Source organism: Chenopodium album, chromosome 20 (assembly GCF_948465745.1).
Source record: "Chenopodium album chromosome 20, dcCheAlbu1.1, whole genome shotgun sequence".
NCBI classification, from domain to species: Eukaryota; Viridiplantae; Streptophyta; class Magnoliopsida; order Caryophyllales; family Amaranthaceae; genus Chenopodium; species Chenopodium album.
Genome location: NC_137853.1, coordinates 36220802 through 36246037, shown reverse-complemented (window position 1 = coordinate 36246037; position 25236 = coordinate 36220802). Strand labels below are relative to the sequence as shown.

Sequence of the window (25236 nt, the reverse complement as noted above, 5' to 3'; positions counted from 1 at the left end):
ACTTATTCTCTATTTTGTGGTAGTGGATCCAATTGATCATTCTCTTCCAAGGTTTTTCCATTTTCACTCGCACTCACATTCAGAGGATTTCTCTCCATTTCGCTTATTATAATCATGGTGGATAATCTGTTATGATATATAATTTAAACAATATATGATTGTTCTCTATTTGCAAAATATATCATTTGAAATAAATTGCTAGTCTAATTAGTTCCATTTCTGTTTTCCATTTCAAATTATAGAAATTCAAAAAACATTAAAGAATATTATACAAATAATTGTAAATGACTTTATGTCACATTACATGCGTTTCTTAGTTTATTTATGTTAACTCCACTCTAAAGAATATGGTAGCTAGTACACGATTTGACTCGTTCACCATTATAATTATTCTATTCATATGTAAGATCGAGAGTCGATTCGTTTTGGAAAAGGCTACACATACAATGGTTGTATGTGGACCACCCACATACAACCATTGCAAGGCCGTAGAAGGGGGTGTGCAAGAAGGTCTCTTGCACAGGGCCCCCAGTTTTTCAAAATTTTCAAATGTAAAACAAACTAGAAAAAATAAATAAATTCTATTTCTCCATTAAAGATAGACATATAAACAAAAATAAATCAAGAATAAAATACAAACCCTCATATAGTCATATACTCAAATTGCTTTGTGAATTGTTAATTTGAGACTTTGAGTGATTTCGATAATTTCATGGAAGTTGTTGCTTAGTTCATCCTTCGTTAGATTTACGGTAAGGAAATTGTTTTATTTTAGCAATATCAATTAGTTCCTTTATTTTTTTTTTTCTTCTAAATATAAATCTACAAGTATGTATTAGTTTTAAAATTTCATGAAATAAGTACATAAACGTGTAATTATTTTTGTTTGTAAGGTTGAATTTGTTAGTGACGTGCCTAGTGCAAAATTTATAATGTTGATGATACTAATAATGTTAACGTTCGGTTTTTTTGGCACAAGTGTTGTTGGTGATGTGTCTATTGCAAATAATGTGTATTATTTGTCGCTTCGATTAGTAAAAAAAAATACATATTACCTAAATGTAAGTCCTATTATAAAAATATGTATTATATTGAAATTATTAAGGGCCCATTTTTTATTTTAGAACAGGGCCCCCAAAATCAATGAGGCGGCCCTGATGAGGAAACATGCAAATTCTTGGCTGCATTCTAGTGTAGCCAAGCTAGCTGCAACAGCATTAAATGTGAATATAAAGTACGTTAAAATGAACATACGTTTTTTTTTCTTCCATATATCTTAATTATCTTTTTTTTTTCTTCCTTAGCTCTATTATTTTTCTCTCTCTTCAGTTTTCTTCTCAATTAAAATTTTTCTCTCTCCTCTTTACCTCACTTCCCTTCAATATTTAAACTTTTCTTCTTCTTTATATAAATTTTTGAGTTAGTAATTCATGTTTTGATAGGTCTACTCCTTTCTAATCTATCAGTTTCAGATTCAATCATTTGGCTTTATCAAAGAGGAAAGAAAAAAATGGAGAGAGAAAGTTGAGGTCAAAGAAAACAATGGAGGTTAGATTTTATCAATTTGTAATTGTATTTTGTATGATTTCGTTGATCATGTATGATGATTTATTGTTTGATTATTTTCCTATTTGGAATTATTATGAGTTTGTGATGAATATCACTTAAATTGCTTAATTGTCAATGAATATCAATTGTATTGCTTAATTTGTTGTTATTTTCTCTCCCCCCCCCCCCTCTCTCTCTCTCTCTCTCTCTCTCTCTCTTTTGATTTTTTTTTTCTTTTGATTTCTAATCATGTTACAAATCAATAATTATTTTCTCTATGATGAATCATGATTAGATTTAAGGTGTATATTCAATTTTTTAGAGTTTCAATAATTACAATCGATCTTGAATATAATTTCTGTAAAAAAAAAATGAACACGTAGGAATTTAAAAATGAACATCTTTTACAAAATGAGCATTTAGTACACCGAAAATGAATGTTAAATACATAAAAAATGAACATATTTCAACAATTTATTTTATCTTTATTTTTCATTAATAATTATGTACAATGAATTTGAACCTTTATGAAAATCATGTTCATTTAAATGTTCATATCTTTTTGTTACATGTTCATTTTATAAGTGTTCATTTTTTAATACTAAATGTTCATTTTTATTAGGTTAAAAGTAAAATATAATACGTTGAAAGTTAAATTATCTGAACATTTATTGTTGAAAATCTAAACAATTTATTATGAATATATATGTTTCGTTATTCTTTACGAACATATATGTTATTGATTATGAACACATATGACATATACAGTGATTATTATTTATACTTTTAAGTATTGTATTGATGATTATATATTATGAACATTCTAAATAATTATTATGAACATATTTTGTAATGATTATGAAAATTCTGATTATTTGTTATATTTTAGTGAGTACAGATTAATTGTATTTGTAAAAGACAAAGACTCTGAATTAATGAAGGGAAACAACTAAGAAGTGTTGAAGAAGTATATGATATGTACAATGAATTTGCCTTTAAGTTGGAGAATTTCCGATGTATATGATCCCAATGTTATGGTTATATGATAAAGGTTCATTTCTAATATACTAAATGTTCATTTATTTTTTCGACATGTTCCCTTTTTATGACTGAATGTTCATTTTTTTTACATGTTCGTTTTTATTACCGATTTTTTTTTTTAATATTTTTTTTTTATTTTTTTTGTTATTATTTTTTTAATGTGTTCATTTTTCTAGCTAAATGTTCATTTCTAGCAAACTTAAAATATATGATAATCAGATTCATTTTTAATAAATGATCATTTCCTTATAACATGTTTACTTTTTAGTATTAAATGTTCATTTTTTTTACGTGTTCATTTTTTGTTATTAAATGTTCATATTTTTTTTTCATGTTCATATTTTTTAACTAAATGTTCATTTTTTATTTGGGCCGCGCGTTTTGGGCCTCACTTGTTTTAACTAAATGTTCTGTGCGTACTAGCTTAGTACGTACATCTGTGCATGGAGCTAGATCGATAGTCATATACTCATACTTCCTCCGAGTTTAATTGTTACTACATCTTCTTTTTTCATGTCATAACGCTAACTGCAGCAATTATTATTGTGGCGAATTGAAGGCTATGGCATTTTCATGATTAAAATCCTTCCGACTTGGCGACTAACTTGGTGTTACAGTTGTTAAGAGTCCCTTAATTGAACATACTAGGAGGGCGTTTGTTTAGAACAATGGAAACGTGAAAGGAAACAAATAAGAGGTGAAAATAATTCATATATATAACTATTATATTTTCATCTATTTGATTTAACTATGAAAATAAATCCCTTTATACGTGTTTTGATGAAGGTAATCCATTATCCTTAAGTAAAGGTAATTACCAAATCTCTTAACCAAACATTCGATAATGGTAAATTTAACCAAATCCATTTCTAACTTAAAAAACACACTAACCAAATATACACTTTTTACCTACATATTAAAATTAAATTAAATACTTATACATAAAATAATCTTAAGTCAAGTAGGTCCTCTAATATAATCATGATTCAAATCTCATTCATCACCCTTCCTTTCAAGTAATGAAAATTTATTTAGTTATTTATTTCAAGTGAAATTCATTTATTTCACGCCCAGTTTGGGATTATTATTACAAATTATGATCAATTCCACCTTTTTTTTTTTTTTTGGTGAAAATGATCAATTCCACCATTTAACTCTAAGAATATGCTTATGTTATATTTACAATTGCTTAGAAATATGTTGACAAACACCATATATATACCATACGAAAGAGAATTATTGTTGTTATAGTAGAATAAACTTGATACATAAGCTGGTCATCACATTAATTAAATCGATCACAATAATGAGACAAGAATACAATAAACACGAACAAAGGTTGCAAAGCCAATAAAGGGCTTTATTATTGACTTGGATTTCGAGCTTTATTTGAATTGAATTGATTTTGGTTGTGAAATAAACATAAAGTTGCAATCCTAGTACATGGAGCTAAATAGATAGATAGTCGTACTCCCTAGCTTCATCCTTGTGGTTTACTTGTTACATTAAAAGTTTGAACGGTAGTTCAAATTAAACATGTGACTATTAATTTCGAACAAAGGGAGTACTTAGTCATTGCCGATGACGGAACCCTGGCCTAACGACAGCAAAGGCACCTTCTACGAAGGCCATGGCAATCTCCTGATCTCATTCCCTCCGACTTGCAAACGGCGTTACAGTCGGAGTCAGTTGCGCATGGCCCTTTGTACTTTACACTTGGAACACTGCATTTCTTTCTAAACAAGAATCCTTCTGCCACTTTTGGACCCACCCCCTCTACAAATCACATTAACCAATTAATAAGAACAAAAAAAAAAAAAAAAAAAAAATCAAAATACATATCATCACAGAAAATCGTCAAAACTATTTAAAGGGGTAAAAAATAAACCCAATACTTAATTAGAGGCAGTAAAAATTACACTTGCAACAATAATTAGTGAATCAGACAGCAGCCAAAGTTATTTAATTAATTAATTAAGCTAATTAAAGTTAATATATACATTTATCACATTATATATGATCAATTAATCCCACAATTTAACTTCGAATACGTGCTAGATAAATTATTCGTAAGCTTATATTACAACTCAAAAACAGAAGATTTCAGTTTTGAGAGAAGACGAACCTAATCATACAATGCATGCGAACCCGCGGCCCGACTAGTAATGTTGTGCAATAAATTTAACATAGACCATGCGTGTAGCATTATAGCATTGCATAACAAAATTGATAAGGGGAGTTAAGGAAGCTATACCTAAGGTCAAGGCAAGCAAGAAAATAAGAACAAAGGCTGCAATTGGCTTCATTATTGACTTCCTTCAAACTAATTAAGTAATTAGCTTTCCAACTTAAGCAAAAGAGAGTTTAATTTGATTTAATAGAGTAGCGTAAGAGTATTTTTTTTTTGGCTAATTATGAAGTAAACACAAAACTATACGTTACATATATATGAGTAGAGATCTTTGACAGATGTAACATTGGTAAATTCTATGTGTGTAACAAGCTACACGTACCATGCCATTGCATGATATATTGACACGTTCTTTTTCCGATTTTTATTTACTTTTTGGGGGGTGGCTTTGCACAGGGATAGAGCATGCGCTCAAGCAACTCAAGTCATTTAAGTATTTATACATGTATTGATGCTTGAGTTGGCTCAAGTGGTAAGCAATTTGATGTCGCTTGAGGGAGGTCTCGGATTTGAGTCTCACCGAATGCAGAAAACTCTTATTAAGAGACTCATCCACCATAAGCCAAGTGTGTAACCCGGGTCGAATCCGAATGTAGTCGGAGCTAAGTTCCGATGATCCAGATGGGACAAACTCTAAAAAAAAAAAAAAAAAAAATGCATTGATGCATGCGTGCTTAAGTTAGGTATAAATTTATAATCTACTACGTATAAATTTTAGTGACTTTTGAAGTAGCATGAAGGAGATGGGGGATTTGGCACCAAAAAAATATCATTTATGTCATTTACCGCAACCAATTCTCAAAATTTGTGTTGGATGTTTGTTGCTCCATTTTAAGTTCGTGCTAATGAGTCACCAATTGCAAGCATTCGAGTTGTATATGAGCCTGAGTTTAGTGAGTAAGAAAAACCTCATCTGATTCCCTTGCACGCATTTGAAAACTGTTGTGATTCCAAACAAAACTTCACCATTGAACTGATAATAGGGTCTCTCCAAAAAGTAAAGCCCAAAACTTGTTTGTGAGGCTCGTGGTTGATCATATGACTGATCGAAGTCATAGTGGTCCAATTCATTGTTAGTACTGAACAAGTTTACAACAGGGCTTTAAGAGTTTGCAGTTTCCAAGTGAAGGAGTGATGGGACTGCGGGACTGTCACTCTCACAAGATAAGTTAACTCCTAAAAAAAAAACCAAAATCCTTCATCACATTTGTTAAATTTCAAAACAATATGAAATGGGCCTGGGCAACCCGAACAAAGAGGAGGAGAGTTTGGCCCACAAACAAGGCTTTGGAGCTTCCATACTAAAATCAATTGGCAATAGTAGGAGTTACTCCTCTACTTTATAAAGTGGAACCACCTCTCCTCTTTCTCCAATGTGGGACACTCACAAGTGATACACATTGGGTGCCAACACTCCCCCTCACTTGTGAGTGTCCTTATAATTAGAGCACACCAGAAGGTACAATATAAATCCTCTTTGGGAATGAACATCCAATAGAGGCCCCTTAACCAGTGGCTTGACAAATACCCAGTTATAAACGGCCCAACAAACCTGGGCTCTGATACCATGTTAAATTTCGAAACAGTATGAAATGGGCCTGGGCAACCCGAACAAGGAGGAGGAGAGTTTGGCCCACAAACAAGGCTTTGGAGCTTCCATACTAAAACCAATTGGCAATAGTAGGAGTTAGGCCCTGTTCTCTTCACCTTAAAAAAATAATATTAAGTAAAAATAATTTCAGTTCAGTAAAAATAAATTCAGTTCAGTAAAATTCAGTTTTCTTAAAGAAGAATTATAATGAAAAATCAGTAAAAATAATTTCAGTTCAGTAAAAATAATTTCAGTTCAGTAAAAATAAGTTCAATTTAGTAAAAATAATTTCAGTTCAACAAAATTAAGGTGAATCAAACAGGGCCTTACTCCTCTACTTTATAAAGTGGAACCACTTCTCCTCTTTCTCCAATGTGGGACACTCACAAGTGATACACATTGGATTCCAACAACATTTCACAAGTAGCAAAGAAACAATTAGATATCTTTCTAATTAAAGAATGGTTGTTAAATTTGCTTAATACTTCGTATAACATAGTAAAAAATGTCTTATTGTTACAAAAATTAAACCTAATCCAGTATTTCCTTGACAAAAATTATCTGACAATGTGATAAACTTACCTCTAAATACACTTTAGCTAAATACATAGTTATCATCAAAGGTCCATAAAGCCATGAGTCTACGAGTAGAGCCCAACTTTGGCTCTCCTCCGATTGGCTTTTTATTATTTTTTAAATTTTTTTTTTTTTTCAGAATTGTCTAAATTTACAATTTTTTTTTACACCGAATAGATGGTCAACCCTAATTTACAATTACTCCATAGTTACGTTATGTTTTATTCACCTTATTTTTATTGAAATGTACTTTGTAATATAATTATATTTATTAAAATTTAATTATCTTTGTTGAACAAAATTACCTTACTATACATAGATTACTTTGACTAATTCTCTATTATTTTATTCTTTAGACTTATTGTTTTTTATTGATTAAAGCTTCTTTTACTAATTAAATTATTAATTTTTTTTTTTTTTGAGGGAAACTAATTAAATTAAATTAATTATTATTGAATCTATTTTATGTACTAAATTGAAATTATTTAACTAAAGTCATATAAGTATATAAGGTGAAGAGAACATGATCATGGATTCATGGATTAAAATTGAGCAAACTAATGGGCTTGTGTAAGAGCCTAATTCTTGTAGCCAAGTAATGTTTACATTGACTGTTTTTTAAGCTTGTGAAGATCTTCAAGTCATAGTGGATACTTGATAGGGGATAGTAATAGGTTTTTTTTTTTTTTGACGGGATAGTAATAGGTTGATCCTATCTAATTCGTGTATATGGGTTATAATGTTAAAGAACCTACGATAGGTCCAGGTATCTTAATCTAAAAAGTATGAACCCCTTCAAGCTTGGATCCTACCCATACCCTATCTTTCGAGCTTTTAAATTTAAATGACAATATATGGTCTTCATATTTAAAGAGAAACTATCTTCAATTCTTCATATATTTACCTAGGGGTGACCATGTAAATAATTGCGTATGTTTTTCACTGTTCATGGATAAAACATCTATATGAAAATGCGATTTTGCCTTAATATAGCGGTTTTACTTACAAAAATTACGATTTTATTCCTAAATAAATAACTTATTTATCATGAAAATAAATAAGGATGACCTCTTATTTAAATGCAACTATGAACTTTTTTGTTTTACGTAGCTCCTAACACAATTAATTCATTCACAATTGTGAATTTGGTCATGCATTATCTTATTTTTGTGCTACAATTTTTAAAATTTGTTTGTTTGTTTGTTTATTTGTTTATTTAGTAAGGATAAGGGCGTTGCTGGGCTTAAATCGCTCATAGCCCCTTCCAGCCCAAGTTAATTGGCTAAGCCTTTTTGGGAATTTAGGAAGGGGGGAGGGTGGAAAGGGAAGGGGAAGACGTCTTTATTGGAGTCTGGTCACATAACCTCGTGGTAATTGATGATCATTTTTTATTTTTGAACAATGATGAATAATTATCTAATCATATATTGTTGAAAACGATAGACAAACCCACTTGTAAATAAAAATGTTCTCATACAACAAGTGTGAAATTAGTAACGAAATTACTCTGTAATATCTTCCTAGTTATCCACCCTACTACGAGTATTATTTTTGTTTTGATCCCACCATAAGCAACTACTTACGGGTATATTGTTCACACATTTTAAGGATATTTTTCTCAATTTAATGAGTGTTAGGTGTCGCTAACATGTTTGTCATTACTCATAGTAATTCAAAGAAAATGATATGACATTGAAATTAAAACCTTGGAATAAATCAAGATCTATCAGTTATGTTCGTTTTAAATCCTCCACCAACCACGTACCATCTACCATCACCCTATCATCCACATACATTAACTCGTAGTAACACATTCTTAAATTGATCTATACTTTTAAGAAAATTAGTATTAATTTTAAGAAAATTTCATCAATCTAGTCATAAAATAAAAACATTTAAAATAAAAGAAAAATACTTGTACGATTGATAAACATGTTTAAGATAAGAGTTTAACATTACGATAATAACACTAACACTTTAGTCACAGCAAACATACAACTTTATCGCACATAAACATACTAGTAATCGCGATACATGCAATAAACACTTTATTTTTCGCCTCAATTTAACTTATGAGTAACATTTTTAAGACCGATAGTTGGTACATCTTTTGCAACCTTAACATTGAAAATACATAATTAAGGATCCGGCCATGAAAATAATCAGTAATTAGAGGGTAATTAAGCGCAGGGCTTATTGCAAAAGCATCTTCTGCGAAGGCCTTGACAATCACCACCAGAAAATCCTTCAGTTTGACAGACACTTTCGCAGTTCCTTTTACTTAAGCATGCTCCTTTGAACTTATGGCTTGGTGTTTCACATGTTCTTGCTTCAGCTACTCTTGGCCCCATCTCTATACAAACACACAAATTTTTTAAAGGTGAGATACATGTACGAGGAAGTTAATTAAACACATTTTCTCTCAAGACCGTACATTGGCCAAGTTTAATCTTTAATTAGTTATGAACAATTTTTAAATTCTCATCCTATATACTTCGTATGTAACTAAGTAAAATTATAAAGCTTCATTTTTTTTTTTGAGTATGTATTGCGAAGTTATTAACATATTATATCAGCACATACAAATAAGTTATTGAACATTTTATATTGTGTCCGCCCATGAAGGCCATATGGATTAACTAGGATTTTCTTCGTTAGTTGTTACTCTCAATTGAACTTGTTACGGTAATGCTAGTAGTGTTTTGCATTAGGTGTAGTTATGAACCAAAAAAACATACTCTATAACATTCTAATTACTCCTCATTGTCTCAAAACTCATTGAACATTCAACTTATGAAATATTTAGTCTAATTGTACGTAAAATGTACTACTTATATATACCGAGTTAATTAAAATGGTTGTACCTGCGGCCAAGACAAGTAGGAGGACGAGAAAAACAGCTGTAAAAGGCCTCATTGTTAGCTACAAGTTGCTTCAAAGTTGAGCAAAAATAGAAAAGGTGTTTAAAAATTATAGAGAGTTTGTTTTGGTGATATAGCTCAAGGCTGCCCTAGAACTCATTTATATAGGGAAAGCATTGCCCACCTACTCCTTACTTCCTTAGTTGTCAATTAGATAATTTTTTTTTTTCATTTATTTAAGGAATTTTAATTAGGTAACTAGATAGTGGATTTAATTCAAAATCTAGTGTATGTGATTCTTTAGAAGTCATTTTCAATTTATAAAATGTACATAGATCTTATCTACAGTAATCAATTTTAATTACTTCTAATGTCCTATTCTTTTGAGTTTTTGGGCAGAGCATAACAAAATTAAATCAACGGGGCAAATTAAAGGAGAGCAGGTACCAGTAGAACATATCAGCATATTTTAGTAGAGTAGAGTAGATCAGCTCTAAAACACAAGGCCTTGCTGTATTTATGCATGTGAACTTATCTAATGGAAGTTTTAGGTAGTGTGCGTACTGCGATTATGTGAGATACTCACGTGTAATGTTTTATAAGACCAAATTTTAACAACATTGTCCTTTTTTTTAACAATATACACGGAATAGCACGTAAAATTGAACATGAATATACTAGTATTAGATTACATATGGATAAAATTATAAGGTAAACTTAATATTTTCAGAGTACATATTCATGTGGATGATACTAGCATGATTTGACATGATATGTTATGGAGTACGTCTTATGCTTTGTAAGTTATTGGGAATTTGTGGTCAAATTATGTATCCCGGTTAAAAGAACTTATACTGTATCAGTAATTAGCACGAATATATCATGCACGGAAAATCAACCAAAAAAAAAAAAAGGAATATATCATGCACATCCAAAAAGTTAAAGAGAAAAATAGGGCAGCAAGGCAATCAATATGGACTAATTAAAAGAACTTGTATGAGAAATTAAGTACTATTCACTTCAGCTTAATTTCAGTTCAGTTCAGCTCTAATCAGTTCAGTTCAACTCCAATCAGTTCGATTTGGTTTAGTTCAGTTCAGTTCAGCTCCTAATTCTCTTCTCTCATAAAATATTTATTTCAGCTCTATTCAGTTCAGGTTAGTTCAGCTCCAATCAGTTCAGGTTATTTCAGCTCCAATCAGTTCAGTTCAATTCAGCTCCAATCAGTATAATTCAGTTAAGTTCAGTTCAGTCCAGTCCAGTCCAGCTTAGTGTAGTAAATGTGAATAAATCCTTAGTAGTAGTAACGTATTAATTTATGTACTTATATAAAAAAGAGACTTTATATCCTAAAAAGTTGAGTTGATGCACATCTACGGTACAAGTTTGTCTTAATGCCTGGATCTTCACGAGTCATTACTATTCGTGCATTATTACGATCAATTCAGTATCTAACAGGCCCCATTACCTACGATTTTGTTGAATTTTCAGATCAACAAAATACCAAGGAACCATTATCAACCTCAATTTGGACCATGATAGATAACGTTACACTACTGAACCAACTGGTTTTTGCTTTGGTCCATGAGTTTAGATCCAATCATAATTATAATTAATTATATCAATGAATATGATGTATATTTTGAATAACAATACAGTATACTCGTAAAAGTATGTGTTGCTCAAACATTTATACAAGTATATATAAATTATATTACTTTTGAAATTTTGGTTGATGTGTTAATGTTAAAACGTAATTTAAAAAGAAAAAATACTTCCTTCGCCTTATAATACAATTAGTTTTTGGGGCTTTAATGATATTTAAATTTAAAATCTATGTAATCTTTTTATATAATCGAACATATATATAATAGAAGGTTATTGAGTACAGACAGTTATTATGTAGAGTATACATGAAAAGAGCTAATCAAAAGGCCAGGGTACATCACACATGAGCCAATTGAAGTGGATATGGGTAAATGGGTAATTGGGTATGATTAAGGTGTGAAAATGAATATGCCCTTTATCTAATTCATCACGGTATAAAAGCATGTATGTTTCTTTTTTTTTTTTTTTTTTTGACAAGAGTAAAAGCATGTATGTTATAAACAAGAAGTAAGCATGTATGTTATAACCAAAGTTGTTCTTTTTTTTTTTTTTTTTTTTTTTTTTTTTGAATCGCACCAAAGTTGTTCATTTAGCTCTCAAAGTTTTTAGAGGTTATGGTGGATTTTAAAAATTTCGAGTAAGAAGTTCTCAAATTACTTTTTTAATTTCTTGATTTTTTTTTTACCTTTTTGCCCTCCTGTACAATATATAGACTAAACATGGGCACGGGCCGTGCCCGTGCCGCCGCGGGCCGTGCCGGGGTGGGAGCCGTGCCGTGCCGTGCCTGAAATTGGCACACCCCAGCCCACGGCACGGCACGGCCCACGTGCCTAGCGGGCCGTGCCGTGCCAGGCCCCGGGCCAAACCGTGCCTACGGCTTAATTTTATTTTTTTTTTAAAAAAAAAAAATAAATGTTAAAAAAAAAACGAATTAAAAACAAAAATGCATATAATAAAAAAAAAATACTAGTGCGATAATCCGAAAACACAAAAAATTGAAGAATAACTTATTTTATTATATGACGGTAGCCGGTACGAATGTATGATAATTCAATAATACAAAATTACAAAATAAGTAATGATAATTAAAAATCGTACAATAGTGTATGAATATTGAATAACTTCATTTATTATACGGAATACGAAGTTTGATAATACAAAAAGAATACAATAGTGTATAATGTAAATATGTAATCATGTAATTATTATTGGTCGTCTTCGTCTTCGCCTTCGTCTTCATCTTCGTCTTCGTCTCCTAGAGGTTCAAGGTCATCCGCCAATTGAGTGGATTGAGAAGTATGAGAACTAAAAGAAGTCGACGTTCCTTCATCGTCGTCGTTTTGTGCATAAGTACGATCTTGAGAACGAGTTTCGGCATCCAACCAATCCTTGAAGCAAACACACATTTTAAGTGTTTCGGGTTTTAGTCTTGTTCTTCTATCGTCTAGAACTCTTCCCGACGCACTAAAAGCTCTTTCGGAAGCAACGGAGGAGACTTGGATAGCAAAAATATCACGAGCCATTGCCGACAAAATTGGATGTTTCACGGCTTGTGATTTCCACCAATCGAGGATGTCGAGGCCAAACTTCTCTTCATCGTCCATGCCTTTCATGAAGTCGTAACTTAAGTACATTTGCAACTCCGAAACATCGCTTTGTGTTCTCCTAGATGATGATGATTCTGTACCTGAATACTTAGACATCAAGTTAGCAGCTTGTGCAAATAAACCTTTGGCCCGTTTACTTACATTTTTGGATGTTTGAGAAGGGGCAAATCGAGACACGGTTCCATATTTACTTTCATAAACATTATATAAATTAAAAAACTCATCCGTCACCTTATTCTTAAAAGTTTCAACATCATCTTCAAAATTCATGTTACTATAATAAATATCAATTAATAAAAAGGTGCCATCATATTTTTGTCTAGGATCTAAAATAGAAGCAAAAATATAAATCATAGGAATATCGGTGTGATATTTACGCCATTTATCCTCCATGGATGGAAGATATCCACGATAAACATGTTGTTTTTATATAATTAAGTAGTTCCAAGTATACAATAATAATAATAATAACAATAATAATAACAATAATAATAATAATAATAATAATAATAATAATAATAATAATAATAATAATAATAATAATAACAATAACAATAACAAATTAAAATAAAGTGGAGTTAGATCTTACAATGACGCTTCAATGCTTTCCCAAATTTATAATTTCTCGAACTTATAATTTCCCGAAATTTTAATTTCCCGAATGTAAATATAACAATTTTTTTTTTTTTTTGGGTAGTAGACTAATAATAGTAAAAATGTAAAATTTATAAGAGAGTAGGAATTTTTTTTTTCTTTTCACAAAAGAGAGGAAGATTGTATGATTTGTAGGAATTTGAGAATTGAGAATTTGGGAGTAAGAAAATTAGAGAATAAGAGAGAAGAGATGAGTTGATGAATTGTGAAAATTTTGGAGGAAAATATGAGGTATTTATAGGGGATTTGGGTGGGAAATTGGGTGGAAATTGGAGGAAAATATGGCCGTTTATAGCTGTTGGAAAACGGCCATAAACGGCTATTTTCCAACGGCTAGTACAAGGCACGGGCCGTGCCGTGCCTGGCCGTGCCTGGCTTCGTGCCGGGCCGTGCCACGTGCCGTGCCGGCCGCCGTGCCCGTGCCCGTTCCAGGAATTTTGTTCATGGCACGGCCCACGGCCCATAGGTGGGCCGCCGTGCCGTGCCGGTGACTGTGCCCGTGTCGGGCCGTGCCGGAGTCGTGCCGGGCCCGTGCCGCCCGCGTGCCGGCACGGCCCGTGCCCACCTTTAATATAGACCATTTGAAACCTACTTTCACTCTTTTCTCCTCATAAATATCCAATAGTAAGGGATCTATTGGCTTGTTTAATTTGATCAATTAGCTTAGGTTTGGCCGATTTAGGGCCTGTTCTGATTTACTGAACTGAGCTGAATTGAATTGAACTGATTGAAGCTAAATTTAACTAAACTGAACTAGCTGAAATGAATTGTTTATGAGAGAAGGAAATTAAGAGCTGAACTAAACAAAACTAAAATGAAGTGATTGGAGCTTAAATGAATTGAACTAAAATTAAGCTGAAGAGAACATACCCTTACTTCAGAGATTTAATTACGTCATAACTTCATGTTAGATTTTAATATAGCTTATGGTGGTGCTCAATAGCAATTGTGTCATTGGCTGATTTGGCTCATTCAAGTTAATTAATTGGGCCATTTTGGGCCCTTCATGATCAAATTGGATGCTATTATGTTCTATAGTTTCTACCACGAGTCTAACTGATTAGCTTAGGGACAGGTCGGGTGGACTACTAAAATGTACTTGTATCTTCTTTTATGATATTTATTTACTACGTATTTAGGTTAATATTGTGATTGAGTTTGGATTTAGTTGGTCCACTGGGTAAAATTGTTACATTACTAATTTACTATATTAAAATTACCACAATGAAACACATAACATGATAATTGTCATCTTACAAGAACTAGTACCGTTGTACAACTTGTACATAATAACTCATTGAAAGTGATTGGTGACTACTACAATAGTCGCTAACATACAAGTGGTACAACAAACTACACATACACAATGTTGCATGTAACAACATATATTCATGCAATAATAACTTTATTATTCAACAACCATCCATATCCACCTCAACTAGAACATGTTAAGGATGGAATTAGCATTTTAAGGAGCACCCATTTAACATAATGAGCACATAATTATAGCTTAATTAAACGCACGGCCCGCTACAAATGCATCTTCTACGAAAGCCTTTGCATCCTCCTCCTGGAAATCCTTCAGCGCTGCAAGTATTCTCACAATTTCTGCTGCTAGTACAAATTCCCTTGAACCTATGACTTGGAGATCCACATGTTCTTGCTTCGGCTACTCTTGTTCCAATATCTTTAGTTTATTCACGAGGATAAAAATTAGATACTCGATCATAAGTAATTACCTAAATATAAATCAATATAATATAAACAAAATTTGATCCTTTTTTTGGGACCACTACGATCCCAAGATTTTATCGACAATATATACTTTTTAACCAAACAAAAAAGCAATGTTAATTGAGTGATGATTAAATTTAATTGAAATAACGTGGTTTACTACATCATGTATCTCTTTGCAATAATACTACGTATAAAAGGTGTGCTATTCAGTAAGATTTGATAAAGATATTAATTAGGGTTCCAGTTTAATTTAATCTTTGCTTATTTTAGTTGAGGCATGCATTAACTTTAATTGATACTTCATACAATTCAAAATAATGACTTTATGTAAATTTGAATAAGGGAAGAAGATTTCTAGGTACCTGTTGCCAAAACAAGAAAGAGCACTAGACAAATGACAGCAAAAGGCCTCATTGATTGCTTCATATTTCTGCTTTAGGTTATGGGAAAGAGGTTTAGAGAATTGTAATGGAGAGCTTAATTGATTGGTGAGTGACCAATATAGCAACACTGGAGGTTTCTTATATAGGATATTTGGTCCAATATTATAATTGTGAACACCTAATTCTTTATATGTGGCTGATATAAAAAGAGTTTATTTGTTTTTAGACTTAGGGTCTGTTTACTTGAGCTTAATTTCAGTTCAGTTCATTTCACTTAGCTTCAATCAGTTCAGTTTAGTTTAGTTCAGTTCAGGTCCTAATGTCTTTCTCTTATAAAATATTCATTTCATCTCTATTCAGTTCAACTTCAATTAATTCAATTCAATTCAGCTTCAATCAGTTCAGTTCTGTCCAGCTCCAATCAGTTTAATTTAGTTCAGTTCAGTTCACATGAATAGACACTTATATTTATTTAGTTTCGCAAAGAACTGTGAAAATAAAATTGATGTACTACGCCTAACTGCAATCCAACAAAAATCAAAGTGATTTGAAAACAAAATTACACATAATATGTATGTACGAATATACTAATTCCGTATATATAAACAGATACTCTATCTGTCCCAATTTACTTGCAACATTTTGACTGGACACACTTGTCGATGCACAAGATTGACCGTCAATATCTTTTATTATATAATTATATAAGCTATAAAAAGTTTATATTAAGAAACTATACATTAAAGTAGATCCAACAACATATTACATGATTGCATTGACTTTCATATAATAACTAAAAAAGATAGTCAAAGTGAGATGTGTGAATAGTGCAAAAATTCAAAACGTTGCGAGTTATTTGGAACGGAGGGAGTAGTAAATCCAATCGGACGGGTCTTAACATACATAAAGTGTTTACTATGAAGTACGAAGTATATGTTAAGGCCCGTCAAAAAGTGTTTATAGGAATGAGATTTGTGTTAAGGCCCAGTCCTTATTTTTATCATTTGTACTTACAAAAATAAATAAATAAATAAATAAAAATTTTGAATCATGAATCATGGCTTTGCCGACCACGGACCACCATTTTGTTTTTTAGGGAGATCACAGTACAGTACAATTTTCATGTCAATTTCTAAAGGAAATTGTGTAAACTATAGGTTCAACCAAACAAGAATATGATGCCAAAAATTTTTTGGACAAAGCGTATGGCAATATTATAATAAAGGCTTATGCACGCACCATCGTTTGAATTTGCATTTTGCAACTAGGAAATTGAATTATTTCTCATTTGCTCCACTATTAAGTTCCTCGACAATTCTACTTTACTCGTTAACCTTTAAGTCATCTCTTGCGATATGGGGCTCTATGCTACCACTACTTTTCCTTTCCAATAACAAAAAATTAATCTTTATAATGATTGTGTTTTATACCATACGTACACATTCAACAGGAACAAATACTGGCTAGGCCTAAGAATTTATTTTATACTTTACTTATTTTCCTTATTTATTTCGAGCAGCTCACTACTACGCAACTTTGCATATCACAAAGTTACCAGAATTAATAAGTAGTGTAGTACTAGTACACACGCGATTGTACTATTGCATATAGTGTATTCAGGTATGCTGCATCATATCAAGTTGATTATTGTCGATGAGGAACGTAACGTAGGGGATGGGCATCATCGGGGTCGGCTAAGCCTAAGCGCAGGGCTTGTTGCAAATGCATCTGCGGCGAAATCCTTGACAACTTCCTCCAGGAAATCTCTCAGCATTGCAAACTGTTTCACAATTTCTGCTGCTAAAGCATAATCCTTTAAACCTGTGACTTGGAGTACCGCACACCCTTGCTTCTACTACTTTTGTGCTTACCTCTGTCCTCCATCACATCCAATATTGGCAAAATGTACACAAATTTGAGTTCGAGTTATGAAATGAAGTTAATTTTTTAATTGGTACAAAATAAATCAATTCACATTATGAAAAGTTGAAATTAGTACAAAATGAAGCATGCATGAGAATCTATGTTGGAATTAAGTGTCAACGTTATTGCATGTCCTCATATTTACGGATTTACCTTTTTTTTTTAATTTTTTTTTACGGGAAGATTAAAGATTTCATTTATAAAATAGCCAAACGGCACTTGCAATCAATTTTTGAGAAATTTAAATTTCCAACAAAAATGTATAAAACCCTAAAAATAACATCAATTTTTTTTTGGCACACACTTTTTTTTTTGGATTTACTTAATTTTACTAAATAAATAACATTACTCCATTCCTTTATATATGTAAAAAAAAAAAAAAAAAATTACATTGTCTTTCCTTGATCATCAATTAGATATCTATGCAAGGGTAGATCTTTGTTGGGACATGCAAGTGTCTGATCCCCCTAAGTATTTTTAAGTTGTTGGTTATAAGTAATATGATGTCTATTAATTAATTAAAGTTGTGGCATATGTAGTATTAGTTAAGTAAAGTTATTTTTGAGCAAAAGGTTGGAGGATCAAACTTTGGCCCATCAAATTTTTGGCTCAAGATCATCCACTGTATCTATGTAAGCAAGATTATTTGTACGTGGAAAACATAATCAATCATAAAGTTACATCCTCGGATCCGTCCTCCATGTACAAACCTTTTGGTTGTCTTTTTTAGAAGACTATTATAGAATTTTCATTCTGTTGTAAGTAAATTTTTTATATTTGCAAATTTCCTCTCTGTAATTAATTAAAAACTCCTTAATTATCTTGAAATTAATATAAGAAAGGAATTTTACAAAGGAAAAAGAGGGAATAATAATAATAATAATAATAATAATAATAATAATAATAATAACAATAATAATAATAATAATAATAATAATAATAATAACAATAATAATAATAATAATAATAATAATAATAATAATAACATGATAAAATAGATAATCCAAATTCTATAGGATTTTTTTTATTAATATTATTATTGGAGAGATCAAAAGGAATTTTCTAGTACTGGTTTTTTTCATGTCTATGAAATGGTGCTCATAAAGTATACATGTATAATATGATAATTCAAGAAAGTAAGGATAGAATTAGGTACCTGTCGTCAAGACAAGTAAGAACACAAGGAAAAAAGTAGCAAACGGCCTCATTGCCAGCTTCATAATTTGCAAATTTGAGCTTTAAATTATTATAATATAATTGGTTATTTAATCTTATTTTTGAAAAAAATAATATTGTATAGGATTGTTATGCAAAAAAGCACAAAGTAACTTTATTTATAGGAGAAAATGTTCCAATTAAAAAAGGTACATGCCAAATTACTATGGGACACTTCAATTGATTGGCTTAAAACTTAAACTTTATATTATCATATACTTGTATTTCTTATTTTAGATTGTGCAACCAGATTTTTTTTTTTTTTTTTTAAAAAAAAAATACTGTGGTTTGAAATGAACTTCTCAAAGAAATATTAATAATAATTAATAAATAAATTGTGTTGTCGTTCTCTTCTAGAAAATGCGGGGAGAAGAGAATGAAATTAGCATAATTGCAAATTAAATTTCATAGACCCAATGTGCATATACCAACACATCGTGTGAGTTGTCTAGATAGTACTTAGGAATAATTTCGTGCCAAACGTTAATATGTGTGGTACATGTTGGAAGTGTAGTGTGAATCTACCCCAGTGATGAATACCGACCATTCCTAGTTTGTTAAAAGTCATCGGTAAAATACCGATAGTATAAAGCCATCGGTATTTTTATTTTACCGATGGCTTTTAACCATCGGTAAAAAAAAATTATTTTCTTTTAAAAAATAAGATTTTACGGATGGATGAAAACCATCGGAAACAATGTGCCGATGGTAAGGCCATCGGTATTTTAAAAAATACCGATGGCTTGATAAAACCATCGGTAAATTATATTTTTACCGATGGATTCTAGTGGCCATCGGTATTTCCCATCGGTAAACGCACGTATTCTTGTAGTGTAAACATATGAATGTTAAATCAAATCTTGTTTATATAGAGTAGTACTCTGTATTATTTATTATTTGTAGCAATTTCTACACATATGGAGGATAAAAATGACAAATTAGGTGTAGTTTCTCTAATGATTGAGTGATATTATCCTCACAAAACTAATTTTTTCACTTTTTTTTCCTAACACATACTTCTCGATCGTTTGCCTGGTGAGAATCGAACACGCATAATTTCCTTGTCACTGACGATGATTTAAAAAATTTAAAAGGTCTGTTGTGAGCTTGGTTGATGTCTTAAATTAGCTTCTTCTTAGTTGATCGAGTGGTAGTCATTTTGTAGCAAATTCTCTAATTTTCGTTGTTTTTTCTTTCTTGTCCACACATATATAATTATATACTTTTTTTATAAATTTATGAAGCTAGAAATTTCAATAATTGATCCTACACTTTTTTTAGAATCAAATTTTATTTGGTCCATATTGAAATCAATCATCATAAATATGTGTGGCTCATGTAGGTATGCATGTCAATAATTGATTCATAGAACTTGACCTAAATCGTAAATCAAAAGTCGCTCCAATTTAGCATGAACCACAATTCTAAACTCATTGCATCTTCCAACACCATAGCCTTTATATACACCATCATATGATACTCCTCCTTTGGCAACCACAAACTTGTAAAATGAATAATAAATACTTCGTTACGTATAAGATAAAACCTTCCACCACTATGAGTCTATGACTATGTTTGGTGTTTGCATCCCACCATGGTGAGGACGCCTACAAGAATGCAAGTGCCACCACCACGATGGGGTGTAAACAATACACTAGACTTTGTAACTAGCAAAGACACCTAGCTTAACGTTTGTACCTCTAACAACCATGTTGGCCGCATGGTGACATTTGCATTAGATGTCACCTTTGTGGCAAAGGTATGTATCTAAGCCAGCATGCATGGTGAGCCACAGACATTACTACATCTTGATGATAGATTAACAGTACAAGTGGTTAATAAAAAACTTAATGGAATAGAGGGAGTAAAGATTATACGGAGTAATAGAGTAGAAAATGTATAATGCGTTTGAATGATTATTGTTCAATGTAAAATGGTATACACTAGAATACGATAGACAAATGTTCCATTTCACTTGTGAATGTTTTGATAGATATTATCAACCAATCTCTCCAATCAATCATAGAAGAATTATTATCATCGGAGTTACCTAAATTTAGACAATTGTATTTCGCATTCTACTAATTTGTGATGTAGCACATTTTTATGGATATGGAGTGCACAAGTGTATTAGACCATGACCCAATTCAATTAAGTAGGCCATATATTTTGAATTTTGATTGATACGAAAGGGGTGATTCTGTGATTTGATCACTCTACGCCAAAACCGTCGGTGCTTTGCTTAGGTGTGTGCTTCAAAGTTAAATTACTGATAATGACAAGATAGACTTCATTTTCTCTTTTAAACTTCTTTACCAAAAGTTTGATACAGACTTTATTTATTTATCATAAAAAAATGTACAATGTACAAAGTATATATTTCGTATATGAATGAAATCGTCTCACCCTCTCACTATACACGAGACTAATAGGCTATATACAAATTACAGAGTATGTTATTTTAAGGTAACGGAATCCGATCAGACTTTAACTTTAAAGATTTTTTAAAATCTAATTTTTACATGTCAGATATTTAGAGCTTTATATTGACTCAATTACGTACATAGTTAGGGCCTGTTCATATTTACTGAACTAAGATGAACTGAACTGAACTGATTAGAGCTGAACTGAATTGATTGGAGCTGAACTGAACTGAACTGAACAGAGCTGAATTGAATATTTTATGAGAGAGGGAAATTAAGAGCTGAACAGAATTGAACTGAACTGAACTGATTGGAGCTGAACTGAACTGAACTGGACTAATTGGAGCTGAGCTGAATTGAACTGAACTGAAATTAAGTAAATAGAACAGGCCCTTAGTTAAATTATTCCTAAAATAATCAAGCAATAAAATGCTCAATTGCTCATAGCTTGCATGCATAACTCCATTCATGCAAACAATTTTATTATTCAAAGATAACCTCCCTCTTTTAACGGGGACAACACTTGTAATACATAACATGTTAGTAGCTTTAACTTCACCAGGCCACATTACCATTTCAACAACACAACGACGGACAACACACCAACATAAAGCAACAACAATTGCAACATGCTACTACTACATCAACATGGAGCTAGCTAGTAACATAATCGTACACCCTAGCATCGTCTAGGTACAGTACTTAATAGTTGAAACAGGGAAACTATTAATTCCAGACGAAGAGAGTATGTATGACATTGTAACGGGTGGAACGTTATTAAGCATGGGTGCAACAAATGCATCTTCGGCGAAGGCCATGGCAATTTCCAGCTGGATAACCTTCATACCTACATGCGGTGTCACAGTTGGCGTCCCTTCCGCAAAGTCCCCTGAATGTTTTACTTGGAGATTTGCATTTCTTCCTGCTAAATATTCCAGCTTCTGCCTTTCTTGGACCCGCGTCTTCTGCACGTCACAAATTACCAACAAAATTTTTTAAAAACAACTACTAGATAGTATATTTTACACTACTTAATTTAGCTATAATATATACTTTCAATTATTACTCGTATTTTATATGGAGTAATCTACTACTTGTAAATATTAAATTTACATTGCTCGTTCATATTAATTAAATCTTCATAGTCATATTTATTAAATCAACATGTAAATGTAACATAAAATTAGGAAAATGAAGATACTATTAATTTGGTGTTATTTGTGGCCTATTAAAAAATCAAACCGCATTTTGTAAATCAATTATGTGCATCCATGCATGCGTGAGATTGAAGTTATGCTACGGAGTATAATTTTACTACATTATGTACGTCTGAAAACTAATATAGCATAACCTATTTCAATTTTTTATTTTTTTTTAAATTTGGTTATTTTTATGTGTTTTTATCCATTAATACGGCGAGTACAATATTAGCAAGGTGTCTAGTCTATCTAGCTACTACGGGTATGTTCTATTCACTTTATTTTCACTTATTTAAATTGTAATAAGTTCAGATAATTTCAGATCAGGTTTGATAAATTCTGATAAGAGATACCCAAACACAAATTACAACTAAAATAAGTTTTAATAAGGTCTAATAAATTCAGATAAGTTCAGATCAGTAAAAATCAGATGATAAGAACACTCTCTACGTACATACTACTTCGTCCCTAAATAAATTGAAATGAACCTACAATTGAACTTCAAGACATTAACGTATAGTTTCATATATAAATCAAAACTCGATAGATAAATAAACCCCAAGTATGGTGCTCAAAATAAAAATTTGAAGAAAAATAAAGATAGGATTAATTAAGAACCTGTTGACAAGACAAGTAGGCACACAAAGAAAATCACAGCAATCGACCTCATTGACATCTTCATAATTTTCTTTATAGAATTATAGAGTATGAAATATAATGTATAAGATTAATTGTTATGATAAACTAACACAAATTAACGACTATATATAGGAGAAAAAATAATACACTATTTTTTTTTTTTTTTTTTGAGAAAAAAAATAATACACTATTGTAAAGGTTTAAAGGTATAAAATGCCGAAATAATATGGGACACTATTATTATGTCTTGGTGCCAAAAAGCTTCTGACGGGGCAAGTGTTAAGTCTGTTTAGGCCCAAAGCCCTATGTGCATCTACCGACATAAATTCTATGCGATATTTAGGTGACCCGATGAAATATCTAACCTAAACGTTTGGTGTACGTGGTTCGGGCATCAAGACCTGTCAATAATGATAATTGATCATACTCGAGAGTGTCCAAATTGACTAAATTTAAATTGAAATCAGATTTTAAGAAGTCATTATGAAATTGAACTTTACAATTGTAAAATTAACATGATATGAATTATGGTGTATGTGTGTTATGAATATGACATCTTGATATGTATCGTCTGATCTACAATTTTTTAGAACCAAAGAGCTCGTTCCAACTAGTATGAGCTAAATTCGATGGCATTTGCGAGTACTTACAACACATCAAACACACAATGATTGATTAGTTTGAAAGGTCTATTATCCATCTACGTCGCATGATTTAATTAAGGGAAAATCTCATTGGTAGCCGCCTACTTTTGCATATTTTCAATGGTAGCTACTTTGTATATGAATTATCTTTGGTAGCCTCTTACTTTTAAAATGTTACTTCCATAACCTTATTTAGCTAAAACCGTTAACTGGCTGTTAAGTTTAATCGAAGTAAGTTTTATAATAACTAAAAATACTTAACTAAGGTTAGTTATCATAATTTAATTACTCTTAAAAAAAAATAACCACCCCTCCCCCAACCAGCCAGCCACCCTTTCCCTCTCCCCCTCCACTGTCGGAGTCGGTACCGGCACTAAAGCTTCCTCCTTCCATCAGCGCCATTTCCTGACACCCCAGGCTCGAATTCCAACAACCCAGCCCCAATTCTCGACACCCCAGCCCCTACTCCCTCACGCACCAAGCCCGCAACCACCAGACTACTGAACAACCAACCACTGTCACACCAACCTGCAACCAGCATCACCACACCGCCTCACTACCGAGCAGCGCCGCTAGCCCATAATTTATAGTCGCAAGCTTCAATTTTAGCCCAAATCAATTGATTCAATTAAGCCAACGACCAAGTTTTTTATTTATCTTGTTGACTATAATGCTAACGGATGGTGATGGTCAGTGAGGACAATTGATAATGGTTGATTGGTGAAAATAGTGACACTTGAGCAGCCATAGAAAGGAAAGATCGGCTTTGGTTTTGGGGATTTTAATTTCATAGAAAATTAGAAAGAGGGAAAGTGTATTGGTGGTTGTGGTGGATTAGGGGACGACTGAGGGTTGGGGAAGGGCAGCCGGAGTAAGCGGAAGGGGCAGCCGGAGCGGCTACGCCGGAATTCGAGGGGGGGAGTGGACTACGGGAGGGAAGTGGTTGGGCTACTGGTTGGGTGGAGGAGGGACCATTAAAAACAAACTCATACTCCGTATCAAATTTCGGATTATTAAAAAATAATCCATAGTTGGGATTATTTTTGGCAAATGAGAGAAAGTTGAGATTATTTTGGACAAATGAGAGAAAGTTGAGATTATTTTGGACAAATGAGAGAAAGTTGGGATTATTTTTGTCAATTTTTCCTAAAAAATATTAATTGAATTAAAAATAATTCAGTTAAATTTAACACCCACTTGACGGTTTATAGTATTAAGGTTACGGAAGTGAAAACGTTAAGAGTATGAGGCTAACAAAGATAATTCACATACGAAGTGTCTACCATTGGAAATAAGCAAAAATACAAGGCTACCAATGAGAATTTTCCTTAATTAATAGGGTATTTATGTTATTTTTTATGATAAATTAAACAAACATTATCGAGGTAATGCCAAT

The 25236-nt window shown here is 32.0% G+C and overlaps 1 long non-coding RNA gene across 1 annotated transcript; it reads right to left on the bottom strand.

Annotated features, from left to right (window-relative positions):
• Positions 1-21823: 21823 nt before the first annotated feature.
• Positions 21824-23344, bottom strand: LOC145598849 (uncharacterized). The gene is made up of 2 exons (XR_014103634.1): positions 23176-23344; positions 21824-22323 (listed from the first exon to the last, which is right to left on the bottom strand). It is a non-coding gene; the product is annotated as an uncharacterized LOC145598849 (long non-coding RNA).
• Between the last annotated feature and the right edge of the window lie 1892 nt (positions 23345-25236).